The sequence below is a fragment of the Miniopterus natalensis genome, chromosome 7 (genome assembly GCF_054644295.1).
Source record: "Miniopterus natalensis isolate mMinNat1 chromosome 7, mMinNat1.hap1, whole genome shotgun sequence".
Lineage (NCBI taxonomy): Eukaryota > Metazoa > Chordata > Mammalia > Chiroptera > Miniopteridae > Miniopterus > Miniopterus natalensis.
In genome coordinates this window covers 39,899,064-39,914,386 of record NC_142087.1, presented here as the reverse complement: position 1 = coordinate 39,914,386, position 15,323 = coordinate 39,899,064, and the positions used below count along the sequence as shown (strand labels likewise).

Below are 15,323 nucleotides of genomic sequence, written 5' to 3'. Positions count from 1 at the left end.
TTCTGTGCAGCAACACGTGAGCTCAGCACCGGGAAACGGTCTCTGTCCTCAAAGAGCTCACATCTGAAAATCTAAAACTAACGCATGTAAAACATTGGTAAGCATCCTAAATGTGACCCATGAAGCCCCAGGGCCTTTGAATTTTGATGGTTGTCATATGGGAGGGGTGTTGGGGATAAGTGAAAAGGGGGAAAGGATTTAGATGTACAAATTGCTGGTTATAATAACAGTCACAGGGATGTAAAGTACAGCATAGGGAATATAGTCAATAATAGTGTTAATAACTATGTATAGTGTCAGATGGGTACTGGACTTATTGGGGTGATCACTCATTAAGTTATATAAATGTCTAATCACTATGTTGTATACCTGAAACTAATATAATACTGTATGTCAACTGTAATTGAAAAATAAAAATTATTTTATAAAAAGAAGTGGGTGATTATGATGTGTCAATCTAGGTTCATCAGTGATGACAAATGCACACTCTGGCGAGCCTATACGTGTGTGGAAGAGGGGGTACATGGGAAATCTCAGTACCTTCCTTTCAATTTTGCTATGAACCTAAAAGTGGTCTAAAAAATAAAGTCTATTTCTCTCCAGGCACTGGTCCCTCAGACAGCTTGAAATGCTCTCTGCTGCCATGTCTTGCTTTCTGGCGGGAGGCAGTGCCCTGGCCCATCTTCTGCTCCGTTTCCCTGAACATCACAGTGGTGACTCTGTGTATTCTACTTACAGAAACTGAGCCTGCATTTCCCAGGCTTGCCCTGTGTTTTTCTCCTGATGAATAGTGGGTGGATTTGTGAGGAAAGCATTGTTTTTCATTTGCATTCTGTGCAAATGTGCTTGCAGCTAGGCCAACACAAGCAGTTTTAATTGTTTCAAGAGGCTCCAGACTGTGGATGAGCGGGGGTTGTCTAAGAGGAATCTGCCAACTCAAGGGCCAGCCCACTGCTAGCCAGCACCTCAGCAGGTCTGGCAATATTACCCTTGCCAACGGGTGTGCATAGAGACTTGTTTGCATTCCTGGCTTTCAAAGAAGCCAACCCTTTGGTCCAAAGAGCATATCATGTTCTGAAAATGGAATCACATCACCAGCTGTGGCTGTTTTATCAATTTACCCCCTTACACAGGGCTTAGCATAAAGGATGGAGAAGCAATTCACTTTGGCCTCTGTCCCAAAATAAATAGGACACTCAGCACCACATTTATGAACATTTGAATTGAGTGAGAAGGAAAATGCCCTGCTAGGGAAGAAGAGACAATGTTGAAATTTTCAATCCCAATCTGAGAAAGAGTTACTGGCCACAGTTTAAAAGGCTAGACGTTTACGGAGATGGCAGTTCAGCCACATCTTTTCAGGTCACAGCCAACAGGATTCTTACTCAGCAGTGAAAATGCAAAAGCATAAAGAACTGTATTGACAGAAGAAAGGACCAGTTAACTAAACATTCATGCAGCACATCTGACCTTGCTGTGAGGTGCTGCTTCCTACAGGCTTCCATAGCAGTCCAGAGCCTTCGGGTCCCAGACAAGGAGGCTCATAGGCTTTGAGAGATCACAGAGCTTGGCAGAAATCCACAAGCCCAGCAAGCAGATCCCTAGGCCCTCAATGCTTGCTGCTCTACCTCCTGCACATTGGCTTGGGAAAGGGGGGGTAGAATATTTCCTCAAGGAGTGGAAAATCCTTGATTTACCAGAGGTCCAGAATTTATCTCTGTCTAAAGGAATGCTTTGGAGGGGAAATAAGAAAAAAGGATAGTGCCCGGCCGGCATGGCTCAGCGGTTGAGCATTGACCTAGGATCCAGGAGATCGAGGTTCTATTCCCGGTCAGGGCACATGCCCGGGTTGCAGGCTCAGTCCCCATTGGGGGCTGGGCAGGAGGCAGCCGATCAATGGCTCTCTCATCATGGATGTTTCTCTCTCTCTCTCCCTCTCCCTTCCTCTCTCTGAAATCAATAAAGATATGTGTGTGTTTTTTAAAAAAAGGATAGAGAAACAGTTTTATTTCTCCAAAAAACCATCTTCCCTGGTGCGGGCTGCCCTGAGGTAGTACCCTGGTGGTCTCCTTGCAACTATCACTAGCCTTAGTTGCCAATTTGCCAGGCTACGCTACAGATTTCAGGCTTGCTGGCTTCCATGATCATGTGAGCCAATTCCTTAAAAATAAATCTCTCTCCCTCTCCCGTTCTCACTTTCTCTCCTCTCCTTCCCGTCTCTTTCCTTCCCTCTATTGACTGTTTCTCTGGAGAACACTGACTGACACAGGAATTAATTCAATAAAATGGGAAGTGACTAGAAGGGATTTAAAAGCATGTAATTTCATAAAACTAAGAAATTAAGGGAAAAAAACTTTCATAGAACTGACCTGACCAGGGAAGAATTAGGAGGGAGCATCAGTAGAGGGTTTTCCTTACAGAGCATAAGAGAGCCGTTAATTCACCGATTGTTTAGGCTCTAAGACTGCAGTTTTGGCATGAGACTGGGGGATATGCTTGCGGCCCAAAATGACAGAAATGAGGAAACATAAGGTCTAGGATTCAGCACTGGGAGCTCATTTAAAACCTGGTATCTGTACAAACAGATCCCACATTTTAAGCTAGATTCAGGATTAAGCTGGATACCACCAAAGAACCACTGACAGATGGCAGCTGCAATGCCCAGGAGAAGCAGTAACGCCTGGTGCAGTGAGTCACCAGGGGTCAGTCTCCTTGTGGTAGCTGACCAGTCCTATAGGTGAGGACTTGGACACCATCTGGGGACTCTCAGAAATCCCTGGAGTAACTTTCCAGGAAGTGTGGAGTCCTGCATGAGCTTTCCTATGTTGCATGTTGTAAACCAATAAAACACAGTTTTCAGAGAGTTTTGTTACTAAACCAAAACCGTAACATTTGGAGGGAAGTAGCTGCTGCAGTAGATTACAAGCTTAAGCACTGTGTTTTACACATTATATAATTCCCATGTGCTTACTATTGAAAACATCAATATCCACAGCAGCTACACCTGAGCTAGTAGCACACAGACCGGCCTGTAATGAGGTTCGCTGTCTTGCAGGGTATTAATAAAGAAAGACCTAAGTAAAAATTATCTTTTTTATTTCATCCAGAAATCCAACTCCTGAGAATTGGTTTCTTGCTTTAAAATTTAAACAATTTCAAAAACTTCTTAGGCTTAAGCACAAACAGCCATTCAGGGCCCCAAAGAAGCCTTTTTTCTAAGTGAGGACTCATTCTGTCTGCTGTGACTGAGCTCAATTTCACAAACCAGAGCACATTACTCTTAAGTCTGCACTAAAGAATGACAATTTTTTGCAAACACTTTACCTATCAAAGCAGTGAGAGCTTCAGTAAAGAGTACATTTTGGAGTCATTGTTATTTTAAGTCTTCTCCAACCCCATCCAAATTGGGTCATTAAAACCCAGATAAAAATTCTAGAAATGTTTCAAAATATCATCCAACCACATTGCTACTGACATATACACACAAGCTAATAGCTACATCTATAATATGCAAGACCCCTTTCTTTCCTTTCCTTCTCCCCTTCCTTCCATCCTTCAGTCTTTCCTTGATCTCCTCATGCTCTCACCACACACCTTTCTCACCTCAAATCTTAAATCCCCTCCTGCCCTTGAACATCACTAAAATAGAAATCTGCATCAGTAGATGGTCCATTCCTAAATCCAGAGCAAAAATATCACCCAGACTATCTACCCCTAGAATAGGTGGAGTTCCAGTGGTTGGGAAGGGGGAGCAGGTGACATGCCACCTCCCGTTTCTGGAACATTGCCTCCCCTGGCATTCTCTGGGTGGCAGTCACAGGGGAATGCCCAAGATTTCATGCAGCAGGAAGTTGTGCCCTTGCTGAAAACAGCATGAACATCTGTGAGCCATCAATCTTTGAGGAGCAGTTGATATTTTGGATCCTCCAGTGGCAGGTATCCAGAAAGAATTACATAAATTCATTCAATTGTTTAAACTGTACCAATAACATGCCAGTCATCCTGTCAAATGCTAGGTAAGCACAATAACGAAAAAGATATAGCAGTCCCTGCCCTGAATAAACTTATGGCTTAGTCAGGGCAAAGCCAGTTATTAATAATAGAAAAGAAGCAAAGGGAGGCCTGACATTTAGGCATGTCATTTGGGCAGCTTCACCAGGAAGCTGGCACTTTGCACTCCCCAGGGAACCACCAGCCCATTCCTTGCAGGTCACTGGACAAAGGAGTCCAAAAACGGGAGGTAGATGCATGTGTAGTGAAGTTGGGGTGACTAGGAATGGTGACTGTCTGTCACACCTGGGAACAGAGATCATAATCCCCTAAGCGAAGGAATTCTCTTTCTTGTGTGTGACTCGGCTCATGGAGCTCTCTTCTTCCTGTTTCCTTGCATTTGCCCATAAGGCCCATGGCCATGCAGACCCCGCATGCAATGGACTGATGGGCTGTAATGGGAACCACAGCTAAGCTAGCCTGATGCTGGACTGGAGTATGTAGACATGGAGCAGAAGCTCTGGACACGGGCTCTGATGTTAGCCCTGCCAAAGGCAAAATGGGACTTCTTCCTTGGAGGGACTGAGGGAAATGGGACCTTGGAAACTCAGGGATGTAATTCCATGGGAATAAAACTTTCTACAATACCTCATCTTCCTGTGGTATGTCTAAAATTCTGGTTAGAGTTTAATGACCCTTAAAGTATTCTAACTAATCTACTGCATCTTTTTCTTACTTCTAGTATATAGCACCCAGTCAGACAGAGGACAGTCCCATAACATTGACAGCAAGTGAAAGAGCCCCAGTATATGATTCACAGTCTAAGGGACTGTCAGATTCAACCTAGTCCCCCAGTCCTTTAAAAAGGTAGGATGTATTAGGTATCAGAGATGCCAACCCCAGAGCTTATCCAGAAGGATTATCAGAGAGCCAAAAATAATGTTAGAGTCTCAACATCAACAAATCAAATAAGGAAAGAAAACAGACTAAATGAACTTAAATATTTGTCCTCTAATATTTCAAGTCTGCTTTCTAACATGAGACAAGGCTGAAAAAAAGCTTGCAAAAAAAAAAAAAAAAAGAAGTCTATAAGAATGTTTAGAAAACATGATATAACCACGAAGTCAACAAGTCCATATCCCACAAATTACAAGGTAACAAGGGAACTAGAAAGTGGATCTACCAAAGCCTTGTAATTTATTGCATACAATCACATTAAATGTAATAAGGTAAGTTGCAAAAAAAGAGAGATCTAATTTCCTCTGAAAGAAAGATGACCTCATAAATCTGCAGTGAAAGAGGAAAAACCTTCCAACATCTCTAAAATGTTCATGTCTTCAGTAATTGAACTACAACTAAGTTAAAAAGCTATCATGGGAGAATAAATTTAGAGCTCTTCTACATTAAGAATGAGTTGATCTACTTCAAAATCAATTTGGTGATGTATATTAAGGTCTTTAAAACTGTGTGTGCCTTTTGACCTGGTAATTCCATTCACAGGACTTTATCCTCAGGAAATATGCTGAATTAGAATACGATAAAAATTTAAACACAAAGACACTCATTTCCCTGAATAATTGGATTTAATCTAGCTGTCCCAACAAGAGAGGTAAGCAAAGACACTCATTTCCCTGAATAATTGGATTTAATCTAGCTGTCCCAACAAGAGAGGTAAGCAAGCTGGTTGGGAAATTAGTATACCCAGCAATATCAAACTTAACCTAACTAATATAGGTCAACTCCCAATGATCTGCCCTGTGGATGAAAGAGGGGCCATGTACTAAATCTGACAAGCTCAGGGGAGGCCTGCATAATGGGTCTTACAAACTCAGAAGCTAAAAAAAACCACACAGGATGGTCTGAACATAAAAATTCCTAACTAAAAGTGAATCATGGTGGGTAGTCACATCCTAGGCCTGTAGCTTTCTTGACAAAGATCAATCTTTACCTTAAGTAAGCCCATCAACTGTCTTCTTGAATCTAAGATAATATACCCTTGAAACGTCAGAGTAATCCCCTTTTTCCGGGCCCCGCAGGGTACAACCCATCACCACAGAGTACAAGACCACAGAGCTCCTCATGGTTATATTGTCCCCCAAATACCATTTCTCTGTGCTGTAAATGTTACTTGTTAACTATCCTGTACCCACCAATGCAAAAGAAGTGTGTGTGTCTGTTTTACTTTTTATACAATCTCAGAGTTTCCCAGGTTTGCTTTCTCCCACTTCTCTAATCTACCACCAGAGGGTTCATGTAACCCTCCTTATAGCTCTTTCTTTGATTTCAATGTATAAAATAAGCTGTAAAATTGCCACTCTCCAGAGCATTTTCTCAATCCATTGAGATTTTACTTCCTGGCCTCAGTCATCAGTTTTGCTCAAATAAACTCATAAAAATTCTCTACAGGTTTGGATGTTTCTTACATTGAGAGGCCTTTTGTAAAGGAGACTCAACACCATCATTCTAATCATCCAAAAGTCCAAGAAATTAACCACTTGTTGCAATCCAAAGGAGTTTAAGGTAGCTCGGACCTTCTTATTGTGAGCCTGGAGGAAGCTTTCTTCTCCATATATACAAACACACACCCAGGGAGGAAGTGCAGTACTTAACAAATGAAGGCAAAACATTTGAACTTGGATTCAACCCTGCCCCACAAATCATCAACACATGGATAACTCATAAACATGGTTTTTGGAAGTTCATGTTCATTATTTAATAGAAAACTAAAAGAAAGTTTTATTTATTTGAAAGGTTAACATGATGGTGGTGGTGTGCGGGCAGGTTAAATAGCCATCTCAGACGAGTGAATAAAGAAAATTTAAACTTATTAGGAGGGGATGGGGATATCCAGAGGGAAGGGCTACACTGTGCTCATCCAAAGGGCATTGGGTCCATGATGGCAGCAAAAATATACTTGGGACAGTGAAAGAAGGAAGAGCATAGAAGATGGAACAGGAGAGCCTAGGCTGGGCTGCTTTAGCTCCCTGGGAAGTCGGAGAGAGTAGGGGGCCTTGGAGAGAGGTTCGGGGCCTAAGTCTAGGACGAGCTGCCACTGCCCATTGCTCCCCTGGTTGCAAGTCTCATGGTGTCCCCTTGGAGGGACAGAGATGACGCTGGTGATAATATTTAACTTGACTGTGCTGAGGATTAAACAAAATTATACTTTGAAAATTCTTAGAATAGCAGAAGCTTGGGAAATGTCTTTCACTGTTATGTGTCTGTGATAACTGGAGTCGGTGCTGTGCCTTGCAATATGCCTCATACTAAGTAGGTCTCAAACAATTCCTGGTTGAAACTTGGGTCTGTATCCCACACCTCAGACCCTCCCCCACTTTTCCACCAGCTTCTTTCTCAGGTTTACCAGGCTCGTTCACTGAGAGGCCTCATCATTTCACACAGTACAGAACCCTCCCATAACAAGCTTCTAAGTTTTCTGAAAGAAGTTTCCTTGATGGTTAACCATCGATCAATAATTAGCAGAGTAATAGTTCCACTACTCAGGAGCAACCTTCTGGACTTGTTACACATAATGTACCTACCCTAAGCTGCCTGGCTTTGAACTGGGTCCCCTCCAGGTTTCAGGCTGCACAGCTTCTCACTAATAAATTCCATTTAAAGCTGGCCTCTCGGTGGCCTCTCTCAGCTCTGGTGTGGATTTAGGGAAGCTTTGTCTTCAGAATTTCACAGGTATCCCAGGTGTGAACCTACTACTATCTATACAAGCGATATTTTCTGTTTTTAACCCAGATGATATTCAGTATTATATTAATTTTCCTTTTTGTTTGGTGGTGAGAGCACTAGTACATTAAAAGAATCAGAAATTAATCCAAATGTATAAATTAACTTTTCAGAGTAAAGTCTAGAAATGCTACAGGGTTAAATTCAAATTGTGGCATATCATAAACAAAAATATTTAAGTATTTAATGTTTTATCTAAAGCACCAAAAGCCAATGTATAAGTACTATATATTAGATTAAATTAGGCGCCATTAATGTTGTTTTATAAAATTGGTAATGAGCAGAAATAAAACTGATATTCCATTTTTTCCTTTAAGAAGAAAAAGAATTGGAAAAGGCAGAACAAATGTTAAAGGGGAAGGAAGGTTCAGGAAACCAAGACATAAAAGGTAATTGTATCAGGGTAACTTGTTGCTTCAAAGGATTTTAAATATCTAAACCTGAAGAATCGTATCATGAGACTCAAGTATGTGTTTACAGAACCACGGTATCAACAATCTTTAAAAAATCAAAACAAATGAAAAAAGTATCAGGATTAAACTTGGCAAATGTTTCAAGTTTCAAAAAGTAGTCATTACAAATTGATGAACTCGATATAATAACCAGCAATATTTTAGAACAGTTTATTAAAGAGATAGTTTGTGAACATTTTTTTAAAAGCAATCACTGGTTAGCAAGCATATGTTCCCTAAAATTAGGACATAACAACCACACTTCTTTCTTTCTTTCTTTCTTTCTTTCTTTCTTTCTTTCTTTCTTTCTTTCTTTCTTTCTTTCTTTCTTTCTTTCTTTCTTTCTTTCTTTCTTTCTTTCTTTCTTTCTTTCCTTCCTTCCTTCCTTCCTTCCTTCCTTCCTTCCTTCCTTCCTTCCTTCCTTTCTTCCTTTCTTTCCTTCTTTCCTTCCTTCCTTCCTTCCTTCCTTCCTTCCTTCCTTCCTTCCTTCCTTCCTTCCTTTCTTCCTTTCTTTCTTTCTTTGTCTCTCCCTTCCTCCCTCCCTCCCTCCCTCCCCCCCTCCCTCCCCCCCTCCCTCCCTCCCTCCCTCCCTCCCTTCCTTCCTTCCTTCCTTCCTTCCTTCCTTCCTTCCTTCCTTCCTTCCTTCCTTGGTAAGAATATTAGCTAGCTGTAATAGATTGGGAATCAAAATGCTTGAGTTTGTGTGGCTATGGGCAAGTCACTTGACCTAGGACTAAATATCCCAAAGTATTTTCCCTACAAGTCACTAATAGCTGTTTGGCTGGAAAGGTTCATGGTGAAATATACTACAAAAATAGTTAAACAAAGATCAATAGGTTTCATGACCAAACTTCTCAGTCTTTAATAAGTCCATGTGCATTTTCAGTTTCTGAGCATGAGCTATGGTGTGCAGTGTTTCTCAACTTGATTGCACAGAGAGAGGGATTTTTGTTTTGTTTCCAGAATATCTTACAGACTAGGCTTCTGCAGAACTGTGAGAAATACTATTTTGAAAGTCCCCTTCAGTTCCAGTATTTTATAACCCTACCATGGTTAATTATAAACTATTATAGACAATATAATCACTATTGCTACAAGTAAATCTCATAGTTTAAAAATGTGTCAAATTTCTACCAAATAACACAAAAACAATTAAAATCAAAATACATCATAGTTTTGAACTCTGGAACTTACACATTAAGTTAAAGTGATTCAAAACTTAATCTCAGACTAAACTTTAAGGCAAACTGAGATTCTGTTACGCTTATTTTCCTATTAGATTTTGTTCCAGAAGCTATTAAAGTGGATCTCCTGATGGGCTATAATTCATTAGATTTCAATTGAATGTTAATTCACTTATAAAAAGAAGCAGGAGGACCAGGGGTAGGGAGGTAGAGAGAGATCAGCTCCTCCTCATAATTCAGTTAGGTAACCCTGCATCCTTAATTAGATGAGAGAAACCTTTTAACTTTATCCCATATTTGAAAGGAAACTGAGATATGTTCCAGATGCAGCACAAAAGGAATAATCTTTACCAGGCAGGATCATTCTGCACCTAAAAACACCCTCTAATCACATTTAAATTACTAATATACATTTTAAGTCTTATTAGCAAAATACTTTATAGTATTGATCAAGACCTTCTAAGGCCAATTAATATTTATAATCTGTACTTGTACAGCATATAGATTCTGCATCTACCAATCTCCCTAAGAAACAAAGGGATTCCTCTCCTTCCCACATGCTCCGCCCAGGGCCCTTGACTCTGACCAGGACTTCCAGGGACACCTGCAGCTCCTGGGGCCCTCAGGTTCCTCAGTTAGTCAGCCGAGAGGAGTTTGCCCTGTGTAAACTCCCAACTCCCACATCTCCACTTACGTAGCATTTCAAAAATTTTATAATCACGTTAGTCTAAATCTAATCCTGACAATAATCTGGCAAAAAGACAGGGAGAAGGTTGTCACCCTCCACACTTACAAGCGAGGACACGCAGATACCCAAGAGGAGGGAAGATGTAGGACCTTGTTTCCTGATGAGCCCAGAGTGCTTCCTGCTCCACCACGTGGCTTCACAATAGGCTGTGGTCACAACTTGCAAATCGCAAGGTGCTTTTCTTTAGATTCTGATCTCACCATTTACTTAGGAGGGCTTTGAACAAGGTACTTAACCTCTCTACATCTCAATCTCCCAAACAGAAAGCTGGGCATACTGTGATGCACACTTTATAGAAAGATAAGGATTTGTTTCATGCATGTAAGAAACCAACCATGGATTTCAATACATAATAAATACTAATTCATCAATTTCCTAAAGGTTCTATTAGTTAACTTGTTTATTCACCCACAACATATATATTGAGCAGCCACTCTGTGCCAGACAAGCGAGTCTCAGTCACTGCTCTCGTGGATTTTGTAGCTATTTTATTATAATTATTATAAATCATGTGAGCACTTAGATGAAAAGACCTGAAAGCTGAAGGCTAAGGGATAAACCAGAAGCAAGAGTAGTAGCACATTTTCCCTCTAGAGGGAGTGTGAGGCATTTCCTTTTCACCCTGAAGAATTCCTGTGGATCAAGGACAAAAGGAAATGCTCATAGATACATAACTAGATCATGAACCATGGGATGTAGTTTTTAAGAGACTGGGTGTAGCTTTTATGGGTGGTATAGATAGAATTGCATTGGAGAAATATTTTATTTACTTGGAATTCTTTTCTCCACGGACCAACCTTTTGATGGTTCTCACCTTCTCATACAGATGATATGAAAAGACCTTGCCAAGGTTTTACCCCTACCCTTGAAAGCCAAGAAAGAATGAAAGAGGGCTTAAGCGCGCACACACACACACACACAAACAGCAGGTGTACAGCAGGATACTTAGCCTTCTACTGGTCTAGGTAAAAAAATGTTCATCCTGCCTGTTTCACCAAGTTAAGGACCCACATAGTGGTCTTGGCACTGATGTCTAGCAAGTATGAAGGATGCACTTGCCTCAAGAGCTTTCCATTCATTTAGTTCTTGGGATCCCCACAGGACTGAATTTAACGGCACCAACATTTGGACACCAATCAAGCACCAACACGACCAATAATAAGTGGAACTGGCTTAATGAATCTCTCTCTCAGAAATAATGAAAACAAGCAACAGAAAGATAAATTCATTTGCTTAAGGTCACAGATCTAATTACTTTTGAACAAATAGCAGAGTGATTTATCATAGTTCAATAATCATATTATTTCAACATAAACTCTAATTTTTAATAATTTTTAATTTAATAAAAATAAAATAAGTTCAAACAAATTAGGATATTAAGCTAGCCCCAAAGAAAAACTATTTTACAAAGATGATAGAGTGTATTTTTGCTGTGTGGGGGTTTTGTTATGTTCTGTTTTTCTAAAATAATAGCAAGATTCTGAGTTTTCACTCAATTCAAAGGAAAGACTTCTCTTTGGAAGTCTGGCAAGTTTTCAGGAAATCAGATCCTATGTCTTTGGACCACGTCTAACTCTCCTGATGCCACAGGGCTCCAGTCTCTGAACAAGAGTGAAAGTGAAAGTACCTACTTACATGCAAATTATTTCTGTTTAATATTTATGTGAATTGTTGTTACAAAATAGGACTACTACTTTTTATTTAGAACCAGGACAAAAAAAGGAACTGATTTCACATGTTTGGACTGAGGATACCAATGCACCCTCACACGCACAGATGCAGGGGTGTTCATGTGGACATGCACATATGTGCACATTTCCACATTGAGCATAAAACTTGCTCCTTTCCTGATTCATTTTAGCCTTCTGTCTTTTTCCTCTCTTTCTCATCTCCTCTCCTTTCATAGTTAGATTAAAAAGTGTTAAGAGGTGGTGATGAGCCCTGGCCAGTGTGACTCAGTGGTTAGAGCATCAGCCCATGTACTGAAGAGTCGCGAGTTTGACTCCCAGTCAAGAGCATGTACCTGGGTCCTTGTGCACTGAGCACCTGCTGCCCAGGGGTGCAGTCTTGTTTTTTTGTGCGTCCAGACCCTCTGCCCCAACCATGCTCCGCCAGATCCTCGGTCAGGCCAAGAAGCATCCAAGCTTGATCTCCCTCTTTGTATTTACTGGAGCAGGAGGTACTGGGGCAGTGCTGTATGTCACGCGCCTGGCACTGTTCAATCCAGATGTCTGTTGGGACAGAAAGAATAACCCAGAACTCTGGAACAAACTGGGTCCCAATGAACAATACACGTTCTGCTCCGTGAATGTAGATTACAGCAAGCTGAAGAAGGAACGTCCAGACTTCTAAATGAAATGTGTCACTATAAAGCTGCTTAGAATGAAGGTCTTCCAGAAGCCATCCGCACAATTTTCCACTTAACCACAAAATATTTCCCCCCCAAATGCACGAAATCATGTTGCTGTATTGTGTTGGGGCTTACACTGATTAATAAATATTTGAAACTTGGGGGGGAAAAAGAGCACATACCTGGGTTGCAGGTTTGATCCCCAGCCCAGTTGGGAATGTGCAGGAGGCAACTAATCGTGTCTCTTTCACGTTGATGTTTCTCTCTCTTTCTCTCTCCCTCCCTCCCTGTCTTTCACTCTCTGTAAAATCAATGGAAAAAGTATTGTCAGGTGAGGATTAACAAAACCAAAAAAAAGGAGAGAGAGATGGTGATGAGGCAGAAGCTTGGAAGAGGTAGAAAAGAGAATTTTGTAGATGGATACAGAAATATTTGCAGAAAGTTGGACAAAAATGACGAGATGAAAAGAGTTGTGAACTCTGAGGTGGATTCCTTTTTTACCCACCTCACACATAATTTTAAGGGACTATAGTCCTATCTAGCTTCCTCACTGAGGACCAGTGTACATCAGAAAGCACCTCAGCAGGCTAAGTGCTCAATCTTGCCTCCACTGGTATGATTCTAAAGAAATTGAAAGTGAAAATCGAGCTCTTGTTCTCATATTTGATCCCAATATCATAAATGTGATCTGTAGTTGGTATGATATCACTAGTGCCAACATGTCTGGATTAATAATTCATAGAATCAGAGGATTTCTGCTTCTCAGAAGGATATAGCCCAACCCACCCACTGCAGCAACTAGAAGAAAGAGTGGAAATAACTTAACATTCAAAAAAAAGAAAACAATTCAATTAAAAAGGGATCAGAGGACCTGAAAAGACATTTCTCCAAAGAAGACATACAGATTACCAACAAACATATGAAAATATGTTCAACATCACTAATCATCAGATGAATACAAATCAAAACCACAATGAGATCACATGTCACACCTGTCAGAATGGCTGTCATCGGGAAATCAACAAACAACAAGTGTTGGCGTGGATGTAGAGAAAAGGGAGCCCTCCTGCACTCACTGTTGGGGTTGTAAGTTGCTGCAGACACTATGGAGGACCCTCCAAAAATTAAAAATAGAGCTACCATATGACCCATCAATTCCACTTCTGCATATTTATCCAAAGAAAACAAAAACTAATTCAAAAGGATATACGCACCCCCATGTTCATTGCAGCATCGTTTACAATAGCCAAGATGTGGAAGCAACCTAAATCTCCATCGATAGATCAATGGATAAAGAAAATACAATTTTATGTACATATGTGTGTGTATATGTGTACACACACACGCGCACGTAAACACACTGGAATAATACTCAGCCATAAAAAGGAATAAAATCTTGCCATTTACAACAACATGGATGGATCTAAGCAAAATAAGAAAGACAAATACCGTATGATTTCACTTATATGTGGAATCTAAAAATAAAATAAAACAAATAAATAAAACAAAACAGAAACAAATTCATAGATACAAAAAACAAAGGAATGGTTAGCAGAGGGGACAGGAATGGGTAGAAAAGGTGAAGGGCAATAAGAGGTACAGCCTTCTAGTTATATATAAAAAAAGCTGCAGGGATGTAATTAATGTACAGCAAAGGAATATAGCCAATATTATTGTAATAACTTTGTACAGTGACAGATGGTTACTAAACTCTGTGTGGAGATCATACCATGAGGAATATAAATATCAAATCATTGTGTTGTACACCTGAAACTAATATAATACTGTATATCAATTATACTTTAATAAAAAATAAATTAAAAACACAAACACACAAAGAAGAGTGAATAAATTACAAAAAGCATATTTTAAACAAAGCAGAGTGACATGGCTGCAATGGGAACTAAATTAACTGGAATTCCAGATTAAGAGAAGTCTTTCCTGTCACCAACTGTTTTCTTATAAGAGGGAGGAGAGGGGGTTTTGGCTAATTGGGGGTGAAGACTGAAGGAAAATGAAATCAGCAAGGATTCTGGCAGTCAGATGGACTTCTGAATGGACACTTGAAGTACCCAAAATGAGGCCAGCCCTCCCCCTCAAAGGACTCTTGCTGAATTCTGACACTGCAAGAGGAAGCTGGGGAGCCAAGGAGTCTGAAAGACAGTGAGGTTTCCCATAATTTCATAATGCTCAGGAAACCAAGCCCCTTTAGAAGGCTGGTGTCTGCCTCAAACATGATGCCACCGGACTCCTCATATATTCCTAGTAGAGAGGATAAATCAGTACTGCCCCACAGGAAACTTCTTTGGGAGAATCCAGAAAAGTGTGAGTACCTGTGAACCAGGAATTCCACTCCTGGGTAGTAACCCAAGGGAGATGGCATATACCAACCTAAAAGCATGCACAAGAATGTTTATAGCAGCTTTATTTGTATTAGCCAAAATTGAGGGGAAACTCTAGCCAAATTAATAAAAAGCAGTGGCATATTTATACAATATAATACACAGCAAGTAAAAGAACAAGTTCTCACTATTTGTACCAACATGAGTAAATCTCACACAGACAACACGTTGAGGAGAAAAACACCAAAAAATAGTGCACTGCATGTTTCCATTTATATGTAGTTCAAAAATAAGCAAAACAAATCTATGGTTATATAGGTCAGAATGGTGATTAGTTTGGGGGAGGTGTCAACTGGCAGAGACGTAAGGAAACATTGGGTGCTGGAAATGCTCTCTGTCAGTCTGGTAGTGCTTACTTGGCTACATACATACATAAAAATTCATCAAACTGTACACTTCAGTGAAACCTCAATAAAAATATAAAACACATGGAATCACCTAATTTTGGAACTAGAATGG

The 15,323-nt window shown here is 40.3% G+C and overlaps 1 pseudogene; it reads left to right on the top strand.

Annotated features, from left to right (window-relative positions):
- The first annotated feature begins 12,215 nt into the window (after positions 1–12,215).
- LOC107535951 (cytochrome c oxidase subunit FA4 pseudogene) lies at positions 12,216–12,464 on the top strand (annotated as a pseudogene).
- The last annotated feature ends 2,859 nt before the right edge of the window (positions 12,465–15,323 follow it).